This window comes from Lissotriton helveticus, chromosome 2_1 (genome assembly GCF_964261635.1).
Source record: "Lissotriton helveticus chromosome 2_1, aLisHel1.1, whole genome shotgun sequence".
Taxonomy (NCBI): Eukaryota; Metazoa; Chordata; class Amphibia; order Caudata; family Salamandridae; genus Lissotriton; species Lissotriton helveticus.
Window position 1 is genome coordinate 1,939,396,475 of NC_136059.1, and position 24,686 is coordinate 1,939,421,160.

At 51.5% G+C, this 24,686-nt stretch overlaps 1 long non-coding RNA gene across 1 annotated transcript in view; it reads right to left on the reverse strand.

Moving 5' to 3' along the window:
- Nucleotides 1–14,734: 14,734 nt before the first annotated feature.
- LOC144819980 (uncharacterized) overlaps nt 14,735–24,686 on the reverse strand; it is a 162,538-nt gene continuing 152,586 nt past the window's right edge. Inside the window, exons 4-5 of the long non-coding RNA XR_013607653.1 lie at nt 15,416–15,587; nt 14,735–14,831 (exon numbers count right to left, since the gene is read on the reverse strand). This is a non-coding gene — a long non-coding RNA (uncharacterized LOC144819980). The remainder of the gene's footprint in view (nt 14,832–15,415; nt 15,588–24,686) is intronic.

Genomic DNA, 24,686 nt, shown 5'->3' on the forward strand with positions numbered 1-24,686 from the left:
CATCAAGGCGCATCAGATGGAAAACAGCTGAGTGAAGGGTGAGAACTGATGACGAGTTACAGGTAGGCTTCTGCGAAAAGCAACGTTTTTAGACCTTTGCGGAAAAGGGCGAGGGACGCCTGGCCCTTTAGTTCAGCTGGGGGCATATTCCAAAGTTTCGGGGCAAGGGAGAAAAAGGCCTTTCCTCCCCATTTGGCCTTGGCGGTTCGGGGGACAGACAGAAGGTTTTTGTCGGCAGAGCGCAAGGCCCTGCCAGGGGTGTTAAAGGACACAAGAGACTTAATGTCTTCTGCACCAGATCCGTGAAGAGCACGGTGGGTAAGAACTAATACCTTGAAATTTATCCTGGCCTGCACAGGAAGCCAGTGAAGGTTTTTTCTGATCAGGGATCCTGAAGAAAGTCTGGGGGCGTCAACAACAAACCTTGCTGCTGCATTCTGGACAACTTGTAAACGATGGACCAGCTTATTACTCATACCTAAATAGAGGGCGTTACAATAGTCCGGGCGAGGAGAGATGAGAGCCACCGAGACTTGTTTCCGGGCGTCCGGGGAGAGATAGTGAGTGAGTTTTCTCAGGATCCACAACAGGTGGAGACAGGTGGAGACAGTTCTGTTTACTTGCTTGTCAAAGGCAAGTGTGGTGTCGAGAATAACACCCAGATTACGGGCGACTAGAGAGGGCTTGGGACACATTCCAAGGGCAGGGGGCCACCAGTCAGCCGACCAGACATCTTGTTTACCTCCAAAGATGAGGACCTCGGTCTTTTCCCCATTTAATTTGAGGAAATTTGAGGTCATCCAGCCTGCCACTGCTTCCATGCAGTTCCTGAAGTTTAAGGCCGTGTTCTCCACAGATTGAGAGAGGGAGACCATAATCTGGGTGTCGTCACCGTACGACAATACTTCCAGACCGAAGGATCTTACAAGTCTGGCAAGTGGGGCCACATAAATGTTGAAGAGTGTAGGGCTCAAGGATGAGCCTTGAGGGACCCCACACTGCAGAGGCTTGGCGGAAGAGAGGAAGTCGCCCAGTTTGACCCTTTGTTCACGCTGGTTGAGGAAAGATGTCAGGAGGCTCAGAGCCGACCCATCCACTCCCATCTCACCAAGACGGGTGGCCAGAATGGTAGGAGACAGGGTGTCAAAGGCGGCTGTAAGGTCGAGCAGGATCAGAAGGGTAGTCTGACCACTGTCGACCTTTGCGCGGATGTTATTGACCACCACTGTAAGGGCTGATTCTGTACTATGCGCCTTCCGAAACCGTGCCGAGAGGGATCTAGCAGGCTAGCTTTATCCAGGAAGGCGCTGAGATGGTGATTAAGGTGGGCCTCGAGCATCTTGGCGGGAGCAGGGAGAAGGGATATAGGACGGACGTTTCTCAAGATCCCCGGGTCCATGGTGGCCTTTTTAAGAAGGGGCTTAACAATGGCCATCTTCCATGGCGCAGGGAAGACACCATTGGAGATTGCCAGATTCATTACTTCCAGAAGAGGGGGAAGCAAGACCTCTCTGCAATTCTTCAGAATTTTAAGAGGGCAGTAAACATAAAAATAAATAAAACGAATTTCGTTGTGCACACTGCATCACCAAATGCGACGCAGTGTGTGCAACGAAATTCGTTTTATTTATTTTTATGCCAGCTTACTTCTGACTTTTTAAAATTTATTTTTATGTTTACTTACCTTTTAAAGTCCGTAATCCATACATTACTACCCCCACCCTGCCCCACCACCTCCCCACGTCACCGCCCGGCCGGTACTCCCACTACCGGCCGCGGCTGTCAACGTACCATCGTTGAGATCAGGAAAGAATGGTGTGACATACTCCAAGGAGAGATTTCCAACTCAGAAAAAAGAGGCAAGTGACACTGGATGTGGGCCTTGAACCAAAGAACCAAACAGACGCTGTGTCAGAAATGATCACTATAGACACTGCTGCTCCTACCCCCGCATTCTCACATAAGTGTTCACTATTAGAAAATAAATCATCATTAAAAAACGTCTAGAGCTGCTAATACATCTCAAACCCTTTTGTTTTGTTTATCAACGCCTTTTACTCACGCCCGCAAAACTAGCCTCCTTCACTACAGATGCTACTCCTTCATGTTGGTCTTGCTATTGCACAAATGCTAACTTACAACACATGCTTTTTAATTGCACTCCTGTAAACCGTTTTTTGCAATTAGTTTGGTCTCAAATTAGCACCATTTTTAACACAAACATTCCTTTCTCTCCCTCAAATGTTTTTCTAGGTTCTCTGTCACCACACTGAACCCAATCGCCTTCTAATTTTAAGTTGATAGAATTGTTATTAGCAATAGCTCTTCACTTAATAACCTCTAATTGGAAAGAAGCCGATAAAGTTACCTTTAGAGCCTGGTGGAATGCAGTTTGCTTTCATCACAGACTTGACACCAATTTTGTTACCCCTATTTCTGTATCCATCAAAAGAGACCTTTTATGGCTTTCTCTGTCTTCTAATTTAACTCGTATTGCCTCACACAATCCTCCATTGATCCGTCCTTCTGATGAGGTTTGGAAACCTCCATGATACACTTGTTGTCTTTTGCTCATTTTAAATAATCTCTCACGGGGCGTGACCAAGATGGCGAGGTGAGCGGTTGCACTCTCCGCGAGCTCCCGCGACCCTGGGCCCCTGAACCGTAATTATTTGCAGATCTCCCCCCAAACTGCTAGAGAATTGTAGCGGGCATAGGGGAGCAACTAGCCTGGAGCGCTGCCGACCCCAAAGTACGTGGCGGCGGAGCCCCCTTTGACCTAGCTGAAGGCGGAGGCGGCACAACAGAGAGGCCGGGGACTGAGGCCCACGAACGAGACTGCGACTCGGAGCCCGGACCCCGCAAGAACCAGTGCAACCCGGGCTGCCCGATAGCGGAGTGCCGCTCAGCCAGAACCCCCGCCGGGGAAGTGCCCAGGGGCCGGAGGCGGAAGTAGCGGACCCGGTGGCCCGGTGGGGAGCCCCTACGCAAGGCCGGGGACGCGGCCTACCAGCGGGCTTTGGCCTGCGCGCCTCGACGGGTCCTCCCCTGGCCTACGGGTGACTCTCGTCCGGAGGAAGGAGCATCCAGCGCACCGTCCAGGGGCAGTGAGCGACCCCGGTACACGCAGTGGCGGAGCCCCCCAGAGCACGGCAGGAGGCGAGGCAGCGCGGGGGCGAGGCCGGAATCCTGGGCCCACGTGGAGAACGACGATATAGATACAAGCCCGGGGGCAGAAGGGCGCGCTGCAGACCCATCAGTAGCTCGAGTGTGGCCCGGCTGAAATCCCCGACGGAGCCCAGAGATGAAGAGGTACCCAGGGGCGTGAATCGACGGCGCCGCGACGTGCGGCTGGGCACCGAGACCCTCACGCGAGGCAGGGGACGCGGCCTGCTGGCGCGACGGCCCAGTACCCTGGTGAGAAGAGAGGCGGCACCGGGCCCTGTGTAGTGCCACGGGGCCAACACACGACACACAGCGGGAGAGATCACGGAGACAATCGGTCTTCGCCGTGTGGGCCGAACCCGGCGAGGCCGACCGGCCTCTGGGAGGGAGGTGCGCGCTGGCCCACACACCCCAAGACCTGAGTGAAGCGGCACGTTGGGCATTGTTGACCACAGACCAGTGGGCCTATTGGTCTGATGGTGGGGGGGACGACCGGAGCAGACACACGGCCGGCACAGTGAATCCCTAGAAACCGGAGGCGAGAGTAACCAGCCGAAGACGAGCACCGGTGCACCCGACGCCCGCAGAAACAACGATACTGGACCTCGCCTGGACAACGGGGGTGGGGCACAACTGCACTACCTGGATGGACTCTGCCACGACTATCCTAGGGCTGGTGATTACCGCAGGCCTGTGCCTGGAGAAAGGGCGCCAACAGCGGATCCAGTGACGGAGGTGCTGCCTCTCGCCGGGGACGCGCCAAGCCTCACCACCGTACGGAGTGGTCTCCCCGGGGTGGTCCATGTTCCCGGACCGTACTGACCATTGAAGTCGGCCGCCGGCTCGTACGAACTTTAGCCTGCACGCTCCCGTTTACAAGATGGCTGGCAACAGGGGAGGCAAGAAGGGGGAGTGGACACTGCCGAAAATGCTGAGCAGGGGTCCCGTGAAACAAGACAAGGGGCAACACTCGCCGGGCCCCTCTCGGAGCTCAGCTGAGGCACACGATGGAGAACCACCCGTCACCAGGTCCTTCCTGGAATCTCTCTTCAGCTCTCTTCACGATGACTTTCAGACATTGAAGCGGGAGGTGGCTGGAGAAGTTCGAGAAGTGCGGAGAGAAGTTGAGTCCTTGGGAGAAAGGGTGGCTACCGTGGAAGGTGCAGGACATACGCGGGATGAGGAAATCGAACAATTGCAGCAGGAAGTGATACGCTTGAGGGATCAACAGCTTGACCTTCAGGCACACAATGAAGACCTCGAGAACCGGTCCCGCCGGAACAACATCAGGATCCGGGGAGTTCCATCTAAGGAAGAGGGTGAGGACATTGCTGGGTACTTGCAGGCTTTGTTTAGAGAAATTCTGAATGAACAAGAGGACTTCCCTATTAGGATAGACAGAGCACATAGGGTGGGTCTCACACGCCGGGCCTCGGCACCACCGCCGGATATCCTGGCCTTCCTGCCAGATTTCCTGCTCAAGGAACGGATCCTCCGTGAAGCGCGAAAACAGCAGTCCTTGCACTTCCGGGGACACCCCGTCGCCCTCTTCCAGGACCTCTCGGCTATTATGCTTCAGAAACACAAGGACTTTAAGATAGCACAGACTTTTTGCGAGAACATGGGACGCAATACTCCTGGGGTCACCCCTTCCGCCTCATCTTTCGGTGGAACGGCACCCTGCACCAAATTCGATCCCTCCAGGACACATGTGAAGTACTAGGGATCACCGTGACAGACGGCGAAGCTCCCACGCCTCAGCGGAGACGCATTACCAGGGACGGCTGGCAGGGGGTCCCCAGGCGCCGACTCTCCGGATCCTCTGCTCGACCGGACTCGCCTACTATCAGAGCAGAAATGAATGAAGCAGTATGGGAGGTGGCCAGAAATACTGGTCCGAGTGGTGTCGCGCTGACTGCCTAGGATGACTCCGGGGGGAGATCGACGTATCAGCCTCTTCTTCGCAGGTTTGGGGGTTCCGGGGGAGGGGGGGCGGATAGGAGTGTAGTGGCTGGACGTCCACTTCAGTAACTTACCACAGACTTGTCCTCTGAGGACTGGACTGGGACTATGAGGTTCTGGACAAGGGAATGGGTAGGTAGGGGGGGGAGCGGGGTTTGTTCTGAGTTAAGGTCGAGGGTATGGGGAGTTGGGGAGGGGGGACGGGGGAGTTTTCGTTCGGGGTAGGGGACCCGGGAGGGGAGGGTGGGTCGTCCAGTGCACTGTGCAGGCCTTCGCCACCATAGCGGCTCTCATGCACCCTGTCCTGTCCAGGCGGGGACCTTATGCTTTTACTTCCACCATCTCACATGCCACCGCAACCCTTAAGATAGTGACTCTTAATGTCAGGGGCCTAAACAATCCAGTCAAAAGGCGGGCGGTACTATCTCTACTAGAGAGCACCAAAGCGGACGTCTGTCTCCTTCAGGAGACCCACCTGCTGCCCCGTGACTCACACAGATTGCGATCTCGCAAGTTCCCGACACAATTCTTCTCTTCCAACAACACTAAAACTGCAGGGGTAGCGATCCTGGTAGCCCAACGATTCAGGGGGGAGGTTCTTCACAAACTTGCAGAACACAAAGGTAGGCTGCTGGCCTACAGGTTTAGGGTCGGGGCGCACCATTACGCTTCCCTCTATCACGGGCTGGCTCCACAGACTGTGGCATGTGCTGGGCATGGAAAAACTATCACTGACAGCAGCGGGGGATATAGAGCAATTTGATGATCTGTGGCAACCGTTCCGGTCCCTGCTGCTTGCTGAATTCAAGGAACTTACTTGCCCCAAATACCTCCGCCTCTTGAGGCTCACGACACCTACAGACTCGGTCACTCAAGAGTAAGTTGGAGGGGTCTCTTCCGTTGATGTAGGACCGGGGTAGAGGGCAAAGGATAGGCCTGTGCACTGGACGAGGGGGGGCATGGGTAGGGGATCCGGGAGTTGGGGTTTAGGGGGGTCTTCTTGGGGGGAGGGTTATTATTCTACGGCCCGTCCTTAGTGTCGCTGCGGACTGGTCTGCGCTTCAGATACCTATTGGAGATTCTACTGCTACGTGCGCGGCCAGGGTCGCAATGATCTGCAGCCTTAAACGCTTTGTATGTTTGTCTCCTTGTGTTGCACCAATAAAATACTTTAAACCTAAATAATCTCTCACTAATATTCCCTTTGATAAGTTTTTGTATTGCATCTTGATTAACAACGTTGTTTTTCTACATGCAGAAAATTGATCATATGGACTATTTTTCCTGAAGTTGATATCACTATTACGATTGTAAGAGTTTCTCCTTCCCATGCTCCCCCCTTTTTTCCCTCCTTTCCTTTTCCTTATCTCATTGATTGTTCCTTGATTTTTATTATGTTCTCCATATATTGTATTTCATTATACTTGCTGTTTTCTTACCTTGTATTAATTGAATTTTTTGATGAATAAACTTAGTTGTTAAAACTCAAAAAAGAAAATAAATCATCATGTTATTATGTAAATATAGATATAATGTAAAATAACATATGCCAATTATAGTTATGTACAGCTTAAAGGACATGTTTTATCATAATTATGCACATAGGTGCATAATTGCTGGTGATTGTGTGATTGAACCACAAATGCGTTTACCATGCCTGAACCATGAAGTCTAAACAACAAAATTCTTAATCACGAACATGCTTTACCATGCATGCCATTACAACGAATCATGTGTTGTTAAGGCATTTTTAGTAAATACATATTTGTGGTTAAGAATTTAATCCCCCGACCCCTGCACCTGCCCTGAGTTCCTAAAGTACCCCACTTCCCCCATCCCTAGATACTTTTTCACCTCCGCCCTCCCCATATCCCTAAAACCAACCCCTAATCCCTAAAAAAGACCCTGCCCCCGCCCCCGCCCTGACAAGTCCTGTAAACTGAACTACCCGCTACGACCTATATTCGACCCTGCCCCCTTAACTCCTAAGTGTTATCACAATCCCTGTCCCCCGCCCTGAACCCTAAAACGCCCCCCTGATCACTGGAAACTATCCCGAACCCCCCAACCCCTGAAAACAACCCTGAACCCGCCCAGTCTCTCAAAACACCCCGACCCACCCCCTAGCCCAGAAAACTACCTCCGACCCACACTCAGCCCACAAAACAACCCCTGACGCCCTCAGATCACCAAAGAACCCCAACCCAGCCTAACTTTAAATAACCCCAACCCACTCCCCAGCTCAGCAAACGACCCCAGACCCACACTAAGCCTAAAAACAACCCAGGCCCACCCCCCAAGCCCCCTTACCTCACAACAATCGCTTCCTGTTTCCATCCGTATGCCTTAACCACGCACATGCATGGTTATGGTTTATGCGCGGTACGGCTTGCGTAGTTCAGCCTTCGTTGTTAAGGCTGTTCGTTGTTCAGCCTTCGTGGTAAAGGCTGTTCCCCATTGCTGGCAGAAGAAATGCATTATGTATATGTAGTATTTAAATCCTGAAAAATAATACCTGAAAATTAATGTATTCCCCCTGCACACCAGTGTGCTCTAAGTTACTCAAAGTAATGAGTGTGTAATCAATTTTAATCAATTGTGTGTTGACATATATGACCAAATATAGGTGCACAAAGCTGTGCACGCAACGCAAGGTGCACCACTCTCGACCCTGAGGGTCTTTCCAAATAAACCAAGAATATTACAATTTTGTGCAATGTTTTAACACATTCATTCATGCTGATTTTTGCAAGAATTCTCTTTTTTTTCTTATTTTCTTTTTTTAACGTCTGTTAGACTTGATAGACAAGAAATGATACGAAAACATATAAATGGCCAGTTATGGCCTATCGGAAAATTCGATATACAATGTTACATCATCTGATCTCATCCAAAAACATTTATTTCCTTGTTCTGTTTGTTAAATTCACAATGCATTTCGGGTTTTCGATGAACCCTTCTTGAGGGGCACTGAAAAGCAAAGTCAAAAATACAACTTCTTATGATATATATAATCGTCACCTAGGAACAGTTGCCAATATGATGGTAAAAATCGTTAACTATTGGTTATGCTATACCTTAAAGACATGCAAGTATATAAAAGACGTGCAAGTATATAAAAAGACCCCGTGACTCAGATTTATATGCGGCGTCACACAACTCCCTCCACAAACGATAGTACTGCAGTTTTAACATTCATCGGTATGCCAGGTTGCTTTAATTTTTTAGATGGCTGTCTGCACAGTTTTGACACAGATCTCCTATAGGAATGGTATGCATGAGAAACACGTGATGCACAACTGGTGTCAGTTATTCGGCACATTGCACAGTTCAGTTTTTGCTTATTCACAGAAAAGCTCAGAAAGCGGTCATCAGTTGATTTCCATTGATTCAAATTCACGTGGTTCACCGTTGTTTATAGATACGCGTAGAATTAGGGTGTCAATTACGTTCCATTGTTTCTGGGTCACGGGGTCTTTTTATATACTTGCACGTCTTTAAGGAATCATCTAATCAAATGGAGAAAGATCACTTGTCCTGCATAACCAGGGTATGCAGTATTCGTTCTTACCAGTCCCAATATAACCCTCATGCACGTGTGTTAGATGGCCGTTTGAGCGGTTTATCTTGGTTCTCCGCTTTCCCTCACACGTGTGTGCATAATCATCGTTTTTTTTTGTTGTTTTATGCACCCTCCACCAGGAGGTTGTACCCTTGGTTAGGATCAGTAGTGATCAGTGATTCGTGCGTGATATAGTGAGGTGAAAGGAATTAAAAATCTCTTGTTGCCAGATTAATATGTTTAATGGTTCTGGTTTGGAGATAATAAAATTGATTTAAAGTGAATGAGAGTGATTATGACTCTCTCACATTATTATTTGTGAAGTAGATCGACATGTTTCAGCCCTTGTGTGCCAGTCGGTCAGTTGGGCTTTCTTCAGGACCAATGTGATGATTGTGGAGAGGCCGATTGGCGTCTCTGAGTGTGAAAAGCAATACAGGTATTTCCTAGTATGCTAGTTTCCAATTATGAAGCGTTATTCATTATGGCTCCTTGAAGGTCTCTAGGTACCTTTGGTTTGGGTTATTATTACCACATCGGGATTACCAGTGGGTCAGAGAGGCCTTCTTCGGTCTCATTCGGCACGACTTGTGCTGACTCTACCACCCGGTCCCGTCTTTAAGGAATAGCATAACAAATAGTTAACGATTTTTACCATCATACTGGCAACTGTCCCTAGGTGGCGATTTTATATTGTAAGAAGTTGTATTTTGAACTTTCAGTTCATCTGAAGAAGGGTTCATCAAAAACCCGGAATTCATTGGGAATTTCACAAACAGAACAAGGAAAGATTTTGGATAAGATCAGATGATGTAATATTGTATATCAAATTTGCTGATAGGCCATAACTGTCCATTAATATGTCTTGCATAATTTTCTGTTGTCTATCAAGTCTAACAGACTTTAAAAAAAGAAAATACAAGAAAAAGAAGAATTCTTGCAAAAAACAACATGAATAAATGCGTTAAACATTTCATAAAATTCTAATAATATTGGTTTATTTGGAAAGACCCTCAGGGTCGAGAGTGGTGCATATGAGTTATTTAAACATAAAAGTGACATTAGAGCAAGAAAAAGGTTAAAATCTTCATCTGTATCTGGTTAGATATTCACTTTAAAGGGGTGCTGTAACATACAATTAAGGAAATCATAACATTCAAAAAGAGGTAAATGCTGAGTTAATATATGGATGTAAAACCACATGAAACTAATAATTTCATCTTTCTTAACAGACAATTAATGAGGAGGGAGGGATTAGAAAATGGGCCCTGGTACAGCCACCCAAAAGTGAAGGAGACCGATTCAAAGGATTGTATCATTTCAGAAGGTTCGCAGTGTATGCCAGACCTAGAGCCGAAGTGGAGAATCCAAAAGCGTAGATTCCTCATTATCTGCAAGGTCTAGCCTCCCAAAAGAAAGGATGCAACATTAAACACTGATTGTTCTCAACTTGCTGTTTGTTCATAATACTTTTCTTTTTACTTCATATTTGTTACGGTATTCATTCATCATGTGTCAAGGATGGGAAACATCACTTACAACGAAACTTTTACAACGCACTACCATTACAACGCGGTCATTACAACGCAAACTATTACAACGCATTGCGCTGGGGGGCGCTCTAGGATAGGGAATAGGTTAATTTACTATCCAATAACCTTCCCTAGTGTCCACGGGGACTGGAGTTGGAATAGTAAATTAAACTATTCACTATCCAACACCCAAAAGCGCTATGCGTTGTAATGGTATGCGATGTAAAAACCGCGTTGTAAAGGCAGGCGTTGTAATAGCCTGCGTTGTAACGTCATACATCCGTCAAGGATAGTTGACAATTTTCTATATACTATGAATAAACAGAAGAAACTTAGGGGTCGATTAGGATGGCGGACGGAAACGGGTACCGTCCGCCGTGGCCGCGGAAAAATCACTCCCGGCCGCACCGCGGAGATTCCGCGGTTGCAATTAGGATATCCATGTCAAGAAACTCCGACCGCGGCGGGCGGATCACATCAAACACCGTCCGCGGCGGACGGAACCAATAGAACACCCACCGCCGCGGACGGACATGACGCGGGAACAGGCCCAACCGCCGTCATACCTGCGGAGGGTCCGTCTGCGCGATTAGGATAATGCCGCCATTCCAACGGAACTCACCGCCGTCCTCCACCATCGCGGAAACAATACTTCCGAAAACTGACCATGACTGCGGAAGTACCACACAAACACCATCCCTGCCGTCAAACCAATTACAAAATGGCAGACGGAAGTAAATAGAAAATACAATAAACCGAACACCCAACCACCAGAAACACCCACCCCCAGCAACTACACGCCCCAATGACACCCCCCCAGCTCCAAAAAATGCACAAAAATCACCACACCCACAGAACACCTGATTGCCTACAACCATTGGGACACCACCACCACACAGAGTATAAAAAGACACCCTCCCACTACCACAGTACTTTGCATCACAGCATAGCTGCAAGCAAGAGCCACATCACCACGAGCAGCAGACACACACAAACACACATACTACCTGCTCACAAACACACACACCACACAACTCAACCCAACACCATCCCTACACACCACACACCTGCACATCCCACCCCACCACACCAACACCTTGCACATCACACACCATGGCACCCAAGAAAAATCCTAAATTCACTGACACTGAGTTGAAGGTCATGGTGGATGAAATCATCCGTGTCGAACCACAGCTCTTCGGCAACCTAGTCCAGCAGACAACCTTGGCAACCAAAAACCACATGTGGGACAGGATAGTGACCAGAGTGAATGCGTCAGGCACCGTGCCACACACCAAACACGACATCCAGAGGCGGTGGCACGACCTCAAGGCAAGGGTGAAAGGCATCAGGGCGAAGAACCACCTGCGGGCAAACCACACTGGCGGTGGCACTCCCCCGGAGCCCTTACCATTTGCTGAATGGGAGGAGAAGGTGCTGGGCATACTGCACCCTGAGAGCCTGGAAGGAATCGAGGAGGGAGAAGAGGCTGGTAAGTACAAACAAATGACCACGATCACACTGCCATGGTCTGGCATGCACAACTGACAAGAAACATCTCCCTGGCCCCAATCCATGCATGTGGACCACACAGTCACCCAAATGTGAAGTCCTCAGCTCAAATGCACCCACCATGACCAACCACAAATGTTGCCTCCTACGTTCCCATGCTTGCATGTTGTCAGAGCAACCAGCACCACAACTCCCAACAGGCCCCCATGTCCACAGGGAGGGATGGCGGTGTGGGGGGGTGAGAGAGAGACCAGCACTACAACTCCCAACAGGCCCCCATGTCCACAGGGAGGGATGGCGGTGGGGGGGGGGTGAGAGAGACCAGCACTATAACTCCCAACAGGCCCCCATGTCCACAGGGAGGGTGGTGGTGGGTGGGGTGTGTGGGAGACCAGCACTACAACTCCCAACAGGCCCCCATGTCCACAGGGAGGGATGGCGGTGTGGGGGGGGGTGTGAGAGAGGTGTGTGGGATGTGTGGGAGACCAGCACTACAACTCCCAACAGGCCCTCATATCCACAGGGAGGGATGGCGGTGTGGGGGGGGGGTGAGAGAGAGACCAGCACTAGAAATCCCAACAGGCCCCCATGTCCACAGGGAGGGTGGTGGTGGGTGGGGTGTGTGGGAGACCAGCACTACAACTCCCAACAGGCCCCCATGTCCACAGGGAGGGATGGCGGTGTGGGGGGGGTGTGAGAGAGGTGTGTGGGGTGTGTGGGAGACCAGCACTACAACTCCCAACAGGCCCCCCTGTCCACAGGGAGGGATGGCGGTGGGGGGGTGTGAGAGAGACCAGCACTACAACTCCCAACAGGCCCCCATGTCCACAGGTAGGGATGGCGGTGGGGGGGTGAGAGAGACCAGCACTACAACTCCCAACAGGCCCCCATGTCCACAGGGAGGGATGGCGGTGTGGGGGGTGTGTGAGAGAGGTGTGTGGGGTGTGTGGGAGACCAGCACTACAACTCCCAACAGGCCCCCATGTCCACAGGGAGGGATGGCGGTGTGGGGGGGTGAGAGAGAGACCAGCACTACAACTCCCAACAGGCCCCCATGTCCACAGGGAGGGATGGCGGTGGGGGGGTGGTGGTGAGAGAGACCAGCACTATAACTCCCAACAGGCCCCCATGTCCACAGGGAGGGATGGCGGTGGGGGGGGGGGGGTGAGAGAGACCAGCACTACAACTCCCAACAGGCCCCCATGTCCACAGAGAGAGCTGGCGGTGTGGGGGGGTGTGAGAGAGGTATATAGGGTGTGTGGGAGACCAGCACTACAACTCCCAACAGGCCCCCATGTCCACAGGGAGGGATGGCGGTGTGGGGGGGTGTGAGAGAGGTGTGTGGGGTGTGTGGGAGACCAGCACTACAACTCCCAACAGGCCCCCATGTCCACAGGGAGGGATGGCGGTGTGGGGGGGTGAGAGAGAGACCAGCACTACAACTCCCAACAGGCCCCCATGTCCACAGGGAGGGATGGCGGTGGGGGGGTGGGGGTGAGGGAGACCAGCACTATAACTCCCAGCAGGCCCCCGTGTCCACAGGGAGGGATGGCGGTGGGGGGGGGGATGAGAGAGACCAGCACTACAACTCCCAACAGGCCTCCATGTCCACAGAGAGGGCTGGCGGTGTGGGGGGGGTGAGAGAGGTATGTAGGGTGTGTGGGAGACCAGCACTACAACTCCCAACAGGCCCCCATGTCCACAGGGAGGGCTGGCGGTGTGGGGGGGTGTGAGAGAGGTATGTAGGGTGTGTGGGAGACCAGCACTACAACTCCCAACAGGCCCGCATGTCCACAGGGAGGGATGGCGTTGGGGGGGTGAGAGAGAGACCAGCACTACAACTCCCAACAGGCCCCCATGTCCACAGGGAGGGTGGTGGTGGGTGGGGGGTGTGAGAGAGCGGTAATTGATTAGTAATGTTGTTACCAAAACCATGTCATGTCCACAGCATTGATCATGATAATCTTGTCCCTCAGGTGATCGCAACTTGACTGGCGCAAGCACCAACCGCCAGCACCAGTCACCCCCCTCACAGCACGGACTCTCTGGGGACGAGCCCATTGCCAGCTCAGACGCAGAGGACGAAGCGGGACCAAGCAGACTTCCAGGGCCATCAGGGTCACAGGACATCACTGCCTCCACCACCACGGCCTGTATACCCACACCATCACCTGCCATAGTGAGCTGTGCAGCCACCACCACTCCTGCCTGTGCCACCCTGCCTGACCCATCAGCCGATGATGGGCCATCTACATCCCAGGCAAGCAGGGAGAGTGGACGTGAGAGGACACAGGTGAGGGCACAGCACACAACCAGGAGTGCAGTTGTCCGACGAGGTGGGGAAGGACACCCACCCCATCCTGCCGCCGAAACCCTGGAAGCCATTGCAAGAGTCAATGCCTCCTATCAGCGGGCGCAGGAACAGTCTGAACGGGCCCACCAAGACTCACAGGAGAACAGCAATCTGTTGCGGTCCATAGATACGCCCATAGGGCAAATTGTCGACATCATGGGCCAAGCAACTGCTCTGTGGAGGGACTGGCTATCCCGCGCACCACCACCTCCCTCACCCTAGTGCCCAGCGGGACCGCTCCCCAACACCACCGCCACCCACACCTGAGCCCACGGACATGGAGGTGGCCCCTGACCAACCTGCCCCCACAGCTGTCTCCGCTCCGGCTCCAAGACGGAGGGGCCGTCCGAGGCTGGATGCAGGTGAGAACAGTGGTGTTACCCCATCTACCCGCTCTAAGAGGGGGTGCCAATGACTTCACCCTTGTCTGAGCCTGCCATTCACCCTGAAAACTATCCTGTCCCACAATGCCAACCATTGCCACACGTCTGTTGGACTAGCTGGACATCACACATTGTGGTGTCCCCACGGTGATTTCATCTGCCATGACCTTCAACTCTCACTCCCCCACCAACACTTCTTTGTAAATATGCACCAAACAACAATCCTCAACCTGTAAATAAACATCACGTAGACACTCAATGATGTGTTGCCTCCATGTTTTATTCACATGAATGTCTTAGAATCTAACGTTACCAGGTGCAGGGATCAATGTTGTTGAGAATCATGCCTCTGTGGGAGTGACCTAGGGATAATGAGAGAACAACAAACACAGGTCAGGAAAGAGATTCACACCCATCACAACACACTGTACACCATGCCACACATACAACACAATTGTCCTCACAACACACTGACAACACAATTGTCCTTTCAGCACAGTCACCACGCACGTTCTGGACGCAGATTAGCCATCAGTTGGGGGACAATGCTGCTCTGCATGATGTGGGAGTCATGGGCGGAACCGGGAAATCTGGCACACACATGCGAGATGATGTTGTCAGCCAGGCACACCACTTGCACGTTGATCTAATGGTTGTGCTTCCGATTCCTATATACATCTTCACGTGCCTGGGGTGGTATGAGACCAATATGTGTCCCATCAATTGAACCCACCACGTGTGGTAACTGGGCCAGGGCATAGAAGTCCCCTTTGACTGCTGCCAGCTGTGCCTGACGTGGAAAATGGATGTAATCATCCTTGTAATGCATCATGGCATTCGGGACATCCCGCAGAACCATGCTGAACATGGATTGTGACATCCCTCCCGCATGACCAACGGTGTACTGGAAAGTGCCAGTCGCAAAGAAATGTAGTGCCGCCATCACCTTTGCCGTGGGTGGGAAAGCTCCATGATATGTCCTGCGTGGCTGCAGATGAGGTGACAATTGTGTGACAAGCTCCTGCAATCTCAGTCGGTCAAGCCGGTATTTGCGGATCACCTCCTCGTCAACCATGTCCTCCAGCACAGTGTATGGTCGATGCACATTTGGAGCCCTCCTGTGTGGGAGTAGATGGCAGCAGATGTCAAATGACCAACAACGCATAGCTGTGCAACGCTATCACATCTTGAGCACCACAATGCTAATAATACATGTTGCAGACAGTGATGATATGTGTGACCGCCACAATATCTCAGGAAATAGAGCTGACTACACACAATGTACAGCCACAAAGAACATCCTGTGGGCTAACATGTACAATGTAACGTGCACACATGTTAAAACATCTTGCAACAGCACATGACTGAGGGCCCATATGTGGACAAGCATCCACACAGAGACACATGTACGTGCACAAACAACATGAATTTGGAAGACACCCTACTTGTATTCATGCACCCATGAACACACAGACAATGCCCCCTCAGCTGACATGCATGGGCACACAACAACAGACACGCATACACAGAATGCATGTACACACACATCATTGTTACTTGCACACACAAACAACACACTCACAACAGATAATGAATGTGTGTACACACCCTTGCGGTACTGTGTAGATGTGTAGAAATGAACACGTGTGTCCACAAGACCAAAACGTCAACACGTCGCAATGCACATCTGACGCTACTTTGGCCCACAACACTAGCCTTTGTTAACCACTGGCAAGGTCTACAGTCTGAGCACACATGCAAAAAATGGACATGAATGTCGCACGTGGACATGGTTCACAGACTAAACATCAAAAATCTTACAGCATTCCGGACATGTCCTGACACACTCATACAACTAAGAAGATTACATGTGTGCGGAGACATGAAGTGTGTGTACATACGCCATCTGGGGACGCCTTCCACCAACACAGGAGATGACCGATTACACATCAAATATGCATGACATATGCTGTATGGTCAATGACCATCCCGGTTGCACCCCGGGAAAATGCATGTGCACACTACCGCGGCGGTGCATCATTTGAAATCTGTCACTCACTGGCCCCGCTATGGCGGTGCACGCCTTCCGCGGTGGCAGTGTAGGCAAACACATACATTTGATGATGCAATCTGAAATGGCAGTTGAAACAACCCCTTACAGTGTTATTGCCTCATCCACCGCCAGTCCATGCCGGTCACCCACCGCCAGTCCAGGCCGTCACCCACCGCCAGTCCAGGCCGGTCACCCACTGCCAGTCCAGGCTGGTCACCCACCGCCAGTCCAGACCGGTCACACACTGCCAGTCCAGGCCGGTCAGCCACCGCCAGTCCAGGCCGGTCACCCACCTCCAGTCCAGGCCGGTCACATACCGCCAGTCCAGGCCGGTCACATACCGCCAGTCCAGGCCGGTCACCCACCGCCAGTCCATGCTGGTCACACACCGCCAGTCCAGGCCGGTCACCCACTGCCAGGACTGGGCGGTGCCTGGACTGGCAGTGGCTGACCGGCATGGACTGGCGGTGGGTGACCGGCCTGGACTGGTGGTGGCTGACCGGCATGGACTGGCGGTGGGTGACCGGCCTGGACTGGCGGTGGGTGACCAGCATGGACTGGCGGTGGATGAGGCAATAACACTGTAAGGGGTTGTTTCAACTGCCATTTCAGATTGCATCATCAAATGTATGTGTTTGCCTGCACCGCCACCGCGGAAGGCGTGCACCGCCATAGCGGCGGCAGTGAGTGATTGATTTCAAATGATGCACCGTCACGGTAGCGCGCACATGCGGTTGCCGGTGTGTGAACGTGACGGTCCGTGCACATGTAGCCAATGGGAACAGGTTACACGTTGCGCGTAAGCGCATTCAAAAATTGCGGAAGACGTGCTCCGCCACAACAATGTGAGTCATTGGCTCTTTTTGAATGAAGCATCCAGGGAAAACCAATTGCTGCAGACGTGTGCCACTGGAATGAGCTCAGGGCCCTATATATGTGTGAAGATCTCCTGCACACATTCACTGCTTCCAGCCACTGCTGCCTGCGACCGTCACCTCGACCTGCTGCTCCTGAGCTATCCAACAACTGCTGCCTGCGTCCATCACCTCGACCTGCTGCTCCTGAGCTATCCAACAACTGCTGCCTGCGACCATCACCTCGACCTGCTGCTCCTGAGCTATCCAACAACTGCTGCCTGCGACCGTCACCTCGACCTGCTGCTCCTGAGCTATCCAACAACTGCTGCCTGCGACCGTCACCTCGACCTGCTGCTGCTGAGCTATCCAACAACTGCTGCTGTACTGCCACAGTCGTGAACCTTGCCATGCAGGGAGTGCGAGAGACCCGGTCTCGTCCCTTCACCACAGCGGAGCTGGATGTCCTTGTGGACGGTGTGCTCACCCACTATGAACGGCTCTACGGTGCCCCCGGACAGGTGGTAAGTGAAGTGGGTAACATGTTGGTGGGCATGAGGTGGTCACTGACTCCTTGCTTCTGCAAGCTTGGCGGTGTGCTGTGGGACCTTCACATGTGTTGTACTGCGCATGGCTGCATGAAGATACGTGTTTCTGCAATGTATATGATTGTCAAACATTCCACTGACGTTCCCTTCTTGTCTCCCATCCTGGTAGGTGAAGCGGCACCTTCGCATGGCCGTGTGGAAGACCATAGCACGTGATGTACGGGCAGTGGGGGTGTGCAATAGATGACACACGCACTGCCACAAGCGCTGGGACGACATATCCAGGGTCAGCAAGAACGTTGCGGAGATGACACTGGGGATCATTCTGAGAACAGGCCGCCTTGAACGACGCACCATGACACCTCTAATGCACCGCATTATTGCTGTGACGCATCCTGACCTGTCCGCCCGGCTGAGAGGGGATCAACAGCAAACTAGCGGTAAGCAGACTGTATGTGTCTGTAACTTGTGAGTGAATGCATGTATCCATGCACAGACACAGTAGTGACATCCGTGGTGCGTATCTTTAGCATATATTGCATGTTGGTGGCATTAGCGGAGTGACCGGTAGCACCCATGTCCGCCAGGTGGACATGCCAGTTGATTTGGATTTGAGGGTTCCAGGACATGCCGTTGAGGTCTGGTGTCCCATGGCATGACATGTGTGGTGGTCTGCATGCACTTGGCCTGTTTGTATGATGTACAGGTTTCACATACACCCACGGATCTATGATGTGTGGATGTGTGGTAGGGGTGGTTCGTGTACAGGATGGGTGCTACATGTCAATCGACTGTACAGAACGGTGTGACTTTGAAACCTTCAGTACGTGAGTGTGTCACTTAGGTTAACATCTCTTCCCTCTCTCTTCCAGCTTTGGCCGAGGGCACTGAGACACAGACGACGGAGATGAGTGGTGGCAATGCATCCGGATCCGAGATGACACACACGCAGACTGACACTGAAGAGGGCAGCCACGGAGAGGGGGACAGAACCGTCCCTGAGGACTCACATGTGGAGACACCAACGCCCTCATCCTCAGAAAGTGTTGGTGAGTCAGCACTGTTGTCACAGACAGGGAGTGGGCAATCGACACCTTCAGTCGGGACACAGCACACAGCGGCCACACTGCCACCCACTGCAACATGTACTGCTCGTGCTCGCCAGAGGAGGGGGAGCAGAGTTGCCTTCGGTGCAGGAACCGCTGCCCCTGCACCTGTGACACAAAGTGCACTTTGTGCAGAGGCTGTTGATCTGCTGCGACAGCTGTGTGTAGGGCAGACTAACATGATCAATGCATTTCAAGACCACGATAGGAAGTTGGGGCAGGTGGTGGCATTCATGGAGGGGATGCATGGCTATGTTGCTGGTCTCCACAGAACAGTTCAGTCATTGGCAAACACTGTGACCTCAGCCAATGTACAGTCGCCTAGACAGGGTGCTACTTCTGTACCACCATCCACACCATTTGATGTTACAGGGGAGAGTGAGTCATCAGACCAGGCCTCTTATTCAGGTTATTACACTAGGAGCAGCCACAGGCAGCAAGGCAGGGCACGGAGGGCACAGACACCATCCCCTAGGACTGGGATATCTTTCTCCGAAGACGACGTGAGCAACACTGGAGTTGACACACAGGGTCATCAAGGGGTGTTGGTGGAAATGGAATCACATGCTACACAGGCATCCCCCACAAAAGGGACTCCCAAGCCAAGGCCACCTCCCAAGAGCAGGGACACTCCCAAGGACAAGGACAGTACCAAGGAAAGGGCACCTCCCAAGATCAGGGACACTCCCAAGGACAGTACCAAGGAAAGGGCACCTCCCAAGAGCAGGGACACTCCCAAGGACAAGGACAGTACCAAGGAAAGGGCACCTCCCAAGAGCAGGGACACTCCCAAGGACAAGGACAGTACCAAGGAAAGGGCACCTCCCAAGAGCAGGGACACTCCCAAGGGCAAGGTAGCTTCAAAGGAGAGGGACACTACAATGGACAAGTCTGCACCCAGGGACAGGACACCTCCTACGTCCAAGGCACATCCCATGGGCAAGGGTTCTCCCATGGACACGAGCACCGTCAAGGACAGGCATATTTCACCCCTGGCTGCACTGAGGATGATGTTTAAGGAACGTACAACACATGTGTCAGCAGTGGAGTCCCCCCATACCTCTACTCCCATCCACGCCCCGCAGAAGCAGAGGAAGGAGTGTTGCATCCCCCATTACACATGATGCAGAGGGCAGAAGGCAGGCCCACAGCAAACAGCAGGCAGGGTCCAGCACGTCCCCGAGAGCAGACCACCACAGGCACATGATACACCTTTGATGTCTGATGATGCCACTCCACTTACCAGTCCAGTCATGTCCGGGGTGCCCCTACGTTTTACAAAGAAACGGAGACACACACCAGTGAGACCTGACCACCCCAATGTCGCTCCAGTACAGCTGTCCCCAGCTCCCAGAGCCACCCTGCCTCCTGGCCCATACAGCCCTGTGGCTCATCATTTCAGTGGTCCTAGTGGCTCATCTGCAGTTCACTCTCATGTGTCAGATAGTGGCACTGTGTCTATTGTTCGCTGTCATGCATCATGTAGTAGCACTGTGTCAGTTGTGCCCTCTCCTGTTGCAGGTACTGGCACTGTGTGTGTCCGCCACTCTCATGTGTCAGATGCAGGCATGGTATTTGTTGGTCAGTGTACAGGGACATGTCCTGGCAGTGTGTCTGGGTCTATGGCTCATGTGTCAGTCAGTAGATCTGTGGCTGTGTCTCACACTCCGGTTGCTGGTGCTGGCGGTGTGTCTGGGTCTATGGCTCATGTGTCAGTCAGTAGATCGGTGGCTGTGTCTCACACTTCTGTTGCTGGTGCTGGCGGTGTGTCTATGGCTCATGTGTCAGTCAGTAGATCGGTGGCTGTGTCTCACACTCCGGTTGCTGGTGCTGGCGGTGTGTCTGGGTCTATGGCTCATGTGTCAGTCAGTAGATCGGTGGCTGTGTCTCACACTCCTGTTGCTGGTGTTGGCGGTGTGTCTGGGTCTATGGCTCATGTGTCAGTCAGTAGATCGGTGGCTGTGTCTCACACTCATGTTTCTGGTGCTGGCGGTGTGTCTGGGTCTATGGCTCATGTGTCAGTCAGTAGATCGGTGGCTGTGTCTCACACTCCTGTCGCTGGTGCTGGCGGTCTGTCCGAGGCAAGTAGTTCAAGCAGTCCACCAGATTCTGTGGTGTGAGGTTTAGTTGCCATCACTCACATGTCATTTAACTTTGTGTGTAGATTGACGAATGTAACCACCTAGATATTATTATTGTCCTTGTCACGGGTCGCTAGACACACGTACTTGGGTTGCCTCTGATGTTCCTGCTGTGTTTTAAACACTGCCCTGTTGCTGTTCTGATACTGCATTGTGCTCTCTCACGTGCTGCCTCTGATGTACCTGCTCTGTTGTAAACAATGCCCTGTTGCTGTTCTGATACTGCATTGTGCCCTCTCATATGCTGCCTCTGATGTAGCTGTTCTGTGCAATGGACTGCTGATGCACTTACCCCCTCTCATGTGATGCCAATGATGTAGCTGTTCTGTGCAATGGACTGTTGATGCATGTGGCCCCTCTCCTGTGCTGCCTCTGATGTAGCTGTTCTGTGCAATGGACTGCTGATGCACTTACCCCCTCTCATGTGATGCCAATGATGTAGCTGTTCTGTGCAATGGACTGTTGATGCACGTGGCCCCTCTCCTGTGCTGCCTCTGATGTAGCTGTTCTGTGCAATGGACTGCTGATGCACTTACCCCCTCTCATGTGATGCCAATGATGTAGCTGTTCTGTGCAATGGACTGTTGATGCACGTGGCCCCTCTCCTGTGCTGCCTCTGATGTAGCTGTTCTGTGCAATGGACTGCTGATGCACTTACCCCCTCTCATGTGATGCCAATGATGTAGCTGTTCTGTGCAATGGACTGTTGATGCACGTGGCCCCTCTCCTGTGCTGCCTCTGATGTAGCTGTTCTGTGCAATGGACTGTTGATGCACTTACCCCCTCTCATTTGATGCCTCTGATGTAGCTGTTCTGTGCAATGGACTGTTGATGCACTTACCCCCTCTCATGTGCTGCCAATGATGTAGCTGTTCTGTGCAATGGACTGCTGATGCACGTACCCACTCTCATGTGATGCCTCTGATGTAGCTGTTTTGTGCAATGGACTGTTGATGCACTTACCCCCTCTCATGTGCTGCCAACGATGTTGAATTCCCAAAACACACCTGGCACCTCTTAAATCTGTGCTCAACCTCGCGGCTAGGCTTATCACGGACTGCAAACGATTTGACCACATCTCTCCCGCCCTTAAATCCCTTAAATGGCTCCCCATTGAAGGTAGATCCACATATAAAACCGCCTGCATTACGCACAAAATCCTCCACCAAAACACACCGGCATACCTCTCCAATAAACTGACCAAAGCAGGCTGCACGCGATCACTGAGAAGCTCCAACACCCTCCTACTTATCCCCCCCTTCAGAAAAAGAATTCCACTCAGTCACGCTCCTTTTCAGGCAATGCCCCACTTATTTGGAATGCCCTCCCTAAAGATCTCCGCTGTAACCAGTCCTACCCCAGCTTCAAAAAAGAACTCAAACTGCTTCTCCTTAATAAATACTGGGGTTTCTAATCCCTCCCTGGTAGCCTCGCCCCTCTGCATCACCCCACCTATCTGCTCTGCATATGACTTGTGACCACCCGCCTGGCCAACTCCCTTTCCTTCTATCTGATCACCTTACCTCCCCTCCTCATGACAGTCAGTTCTCTTGCATGTTTTTGTATACCTGTGAGGCTTCCCGCCAAACTGTGACCGCTATTTTGTATGACTCATAGTGTCTAGCAATTGTTTTTACTTTTTTATCTAGATGTCATGTATCCTATGTGGACTTGTTCTTTTATTATTCCCTTGTCTGTGCGTATACACACTGTACCTGTATGGAAACACCTTGTAAAGCGCTCTGATACTCCTGGGTCCAGCCAGCGCTATATAAAACCTCTTAAATAAATGAAATAAATAAACGATGTAGCTGTTCTGTGCAATGGACTGTTGATGCACTTACCCCCTCTCATGTGCTGCCAATGATGTAGCTGTTCTGTGCAATTGACTGTTGATGCACTTAGCCCCTCTCATTTCCTGCCTCTGATGTACCTGCTGTGTTGGCCACAATGCTCTGTTGCTGTTCTGGTACTGCATTGTGCCCTCTCATATGCTGCCTCTGATGTAGCTGTTCTGTACAATGGACTGCTGATGCACTTACCCCCTCTCATGTGATGTCAATGATGTAGCTGTTCTGTGCAATGGACTGTTGATGCACTTGGCCCCTCTCATTTGCTGCCTGTGATGTAGCTGTTCTGTGCAATGGACTGTTGATGCACTTACCACCTCTCATGTGCTGCCTCTGATGTAGCTGTTCTGTGCAATGGACTGTTGATGCACTTACCCCCTCTCATGTGCTGCCAATGATGTAGCTGTTCTGTGCAATGGACTGCTGATGCACTTACCCACTCTGACGTGCTGCCAGTGATGTACATGATCTGTTGTACCCAATGCCCATGCTCTTGGATATTCTGATATTATGCACCTATTATGTTGAATAAAGCTAATAAATCATGTTTTGTGGTTTGTCGTTGTCATTCCTGGTTGTGTACTTCAATTGTGTATGTTTTGGTGCGATCGTCAATGTATTTCCTGTGACATGACACTCCCCCTTCCAACGTCACTGCCCTGCCAGGTACTCCCCTTCCGTCAGCAATTGGTGAGTTGGCGTACCTGCGTCGTCGTCGATGATGGTGCATGACTTGCTGGTGGTGGAGCACGAAGAGTATCGGAAATGCATGCAGCGCTGGGTCCATGACGGCGATCTGCTTGTGGTGTGTATCTCCGCTGTGGTGATTCCGCCGTGTTCAGGCAGGTTGTTTTTCCGCAGCGAATTTATGTGTGTTTTCCGCCATCGTGATTTGGAGGAGAGTCCGAGACGTCATTCCGTACGGCGGTGTGTCTGGATTGGGTGCGTCCGCTGCGGGGTCGGGTGTACTTCCGCGGCGGTGCGTGCTCTGCCGCCGCGTACGGAAATTTGACTGTGTTTCCCATCCTAATATGGCGGACGGAGTGTCAGCAGCAGGCGGATGGAAAAAAGGCTTTTTCCGCCTACTCCAGGACGGCGGACGCCCTTCCGTCCGCCATCCTAATGAGCCCCTTATTTCCCGAAATAAAAGAACTAATCATATTTCACCGTTTTGTCATCTTGCAATGCAATATTTTGATATATGTATGGTATGAGCTGGACATCTTGTAAGGTGTGATGCAAAAATGTTTTATGCAAATATGACACACCATAGAGTTAAAAAATAATTTAACAAAATATTGAAAAAGCCAATATGGCACACAGCACCTGCTGCCAATACAATGCAGTGTAAAGTACCAGGAACCAGAAGGTTATATAAGTATAGAAATATCTTTTTTTAGGATTCAGTGACTAAATTGCATGTATTGAGCCATTACTTTCCATCAATCTCCTCCACAGTGTGGCAAATAAGTCTCATTGTAATCATAAAGATCCTCTTCTGTCACCTCCTTCTCCTATACCTTGTTTTTATATTTTACATTTTCAGGATTATGGGAAGGAAGGGGGGGGATTGAATCCAGAATATCTTTTACATTTTGTATACACTTACTACTTGCCCACGTTATGGTAATTTGCAAGAGCAAACTACTGCTTTTGCGATAATTC